Source organism: Sus scrofa, chromosome 1 (genome assembly GCF_054392235.1).
Source record: "Sus scrofa isolate SSC_HxYL_T2T_F1_AM1 chromosome 1, Sscrofa_HxYL_maternal_Yorkshire_Landrace_v2.0, whole genome shotgun sequence".
NCBI lineage: Eukaryota > Metazoa > Chordata > Mammalia > Artiodactyla > Suidae > Sus > Sus scrofa.
In genome coordinates, this window is record NC_139383.1 from 78,636,758 (window position 1) to 78,639,851 (window position 3,094).

Here is a 3,094-nt window from a genome sequence, read left to right on the forward strand (position 1 = left end):
CTGTTACATTTTGCCCAAGGTTCCAAATGACCCTTGAAGAAGGTCATTGGATTCTTGTCTTTGAAAGATCTATTGTTCAAGACAAGGGAAAAGCACAGGCTCCTTTGGCTAAAAAGAAAAAAAAAAAAATCTGACTCCAGATTGCTTAAGCATTGTAAACCAAATGGAATGTCTATGTTTTATGACCCAAAGAACTATAGAACATTTTAGATGGAATATGATATGGAAATCAATTCTTTTTATAATCTTCACTCACAGAACAGCATCAGAAATCTTATACTTATTTGTGAGGTAAAAGTAAGACAATACAATCTTCCCAAATCTCTTAAAGATAGTTTGCTTCTGGCTATTTATTCTGGACCAACAGTTTATAATCGTTTTTAACATTAATGTGGTTAGCAAATTTCTACATTTATCATGATTATTAATTTATATCTTGATTTGCTTAAAAGTTCTTAAGCCAGGTTGATATGAGAAAGTCCTGCTTTAGTGTTATATAAATAACTTTAGATTTGCCTAATACTTACAAAATTATATATTGAAATATACGTCCTTATTGAAAAAACTTACTGGAATAGTATAGCACAAGAGTTTTGAAAAGTGTAAAATGATCTTAAAAGTTAAATTAAAATAATATTTTACTTGCATACACATTTTAAAACAATTTAAGAGGCTCTTAATGAGAATTTATTATTTCCTTGCACCAGTTTCAGGAGGCCAGCAAGCCTGCCTACTTTGTGAAAACTCATTTTCAGTGTGAGTGATAGATACTTGATAAGAATGTTTTGGGTAAATGAATACAGTCTCACAGTACTGCTGTAAGATAGACAGGACAGAGATTTATGCCTATTTTACAGCTGGGGAATTTGAGAGTCAAATTTTGGCATTTTTCTAGCATCACATGATTGAGAAATCACAGATTAGAATTTTGGTGTTCTGTATGGTATGTTCATTTATTATACTCTCCAGTGTTTCTATAACAATTTAAGTCTGAAGACATGATAGAGATAGTCTTTAATCCTTTTGGAAAAAAAAAAAAGGTAAATTCTTTCCATGGCAGATGTACTTTCATTCTCAAATTAGAGAATACTGTGTCTCCCTTGATACTTTGACACATTATATCACAGAATCAGAACTTAGAAGACTGTTTTGTCTGGTCCTTTATTTAAAATTTTATCTTGCATATTCCTAAATTTTATTTTATTTTATTTATTTACTAAATTTTTATTTCTTTATGTATATATATTTTCTACTGTACAGCATGGTGACCCAGTTATACATACATATTCCTAAATTTTAATGCCTTTGTTTTAAATTCTGTCTAAAAATTATTTCTTTGTTTCCTCTAGCCTAAGAATTTCAGTTTTAAAAGTTCACTGATTTGTGAATACACACTACTTCCTTTGAGAGCATACTTATATGACCATTTATTAATGAAAAAGTTACTTTTGGTGCCTAATATTCTGAAGAGGTTGGCAGGGGCAGAATGCATAAGAATTGTAACACTTTTATTTAAATTGTATTAAAAATTTCTAGCATTGCTTGGCTGTCATATGTGCCAAACAAATGTTTTAAAGTTAACCACACATTTGGTGGACACTTTCAATTTGAAAGCTGATATCTTTCTTTACACTTGGGAATATTTATAAAACCTAATAGCTGGATGGTGGACCTTTTGCACTGAGGCTCTTTTCTCTGAAATTTTCATTTTTATGTGTGTGTGTATATATATATATATAATTTTTTTTTTTTTTTTTTTTTTGCCTAATGTTAAATTCTTAAAAGACTCTACTTTCCTTATGGAAACTGATGAATGGGGAGAGGCATTAACTGGTTTCAAAACATCAAATTAATTCTAGTTTTTAGCCCTACTTTTCATTCCATCCTCCATACTATCTAATTTCGAGTCTAGTTTTTTTTTTTTTTTTTTTTTTTTTTTTGCTGTAAAGACCTCCTTTTTCAACTTTAACCACTTAGTATGTTTTAAAGACTGCAGTTTTCTTTGCCTTGTCTCATCTATCAAATACTCCATAATCTTCTTTCTCTTTCCATCCCAATTTAAATACACATACATACATGTATGCATATATAGTTTTAATCTGGAGATAGCTCACCTCACACTTTCCTCATTTTTAGGGCTTATATCATCAAACATATATTTTAAAGATGACTTTACACTCATTTTAGTATGATTTCCTCATCTGCCACCTTGAACCAGGCTACTTTTTTTTTTTTGGATCTAAAACATTGTTTATTGACTGATTGGGGGAAATTATTCCATTTTTATTTTATTTTACATAGTCTGTTATTATTACAGAGAAGCATAAGTACATTGCAGAAAATCAGACAAGCAAAGTTTTTAAAAAATTAAGACGTAATTCCAGAAATCATCACTGAGCCTTCTTGCAGATCTGTCTACCAGCTACTGTCTACCGACCTAAGTATACACACACTTGCACATACACACACACTCTTACACTTTTTTATCTCAAAGTAGATTATATGGTACATACTCTTTTGTAACCTATGTTTTCAATAAGCTCTACATTCCTATTTTAGAAGATTTTCACTGTATCTCATATGCAGAAAGCTCTTTGAGTATGAATTCAAGGTCATGAATTTAACATGGGCAATTCAATGTGGCTATTTTGTTTACCCCAGCAATGTTCAGCTATGTGAGTGAAAGTACAAAGTGAGCAGAGAGTTGAATTTAACCAGAACTGTGCTTTTGACGAGAGAGTGATGAATGGAAGAGTGGGCAAGGGAGTTGAGGGAATGCAAGGAAGTGATTCTTTTTTTTTTTTTTTATTAATAATTTTTTTATTTTACCACTGTACAGCAAGGGGGTCAGGTTATCCTTACATGTATACATTACAATTACATTTTTCCCCCACCCTTTCTTCTGTTGCAACATGAGTATCTAGACAAAGTAAGGAAGTGATTCTAATGAAAAACTGCGGCATTTAAGATGGGTAATGAAGAATTGGATGCCAAAGTATTGGATGGTAAAAAGGTAGTTGAATAAATGGATTTTAGGTTCCAGTGAGTTAAAGCACTGTAGATATACCCTGGGTAGACAGGAGGTTTATTGTTT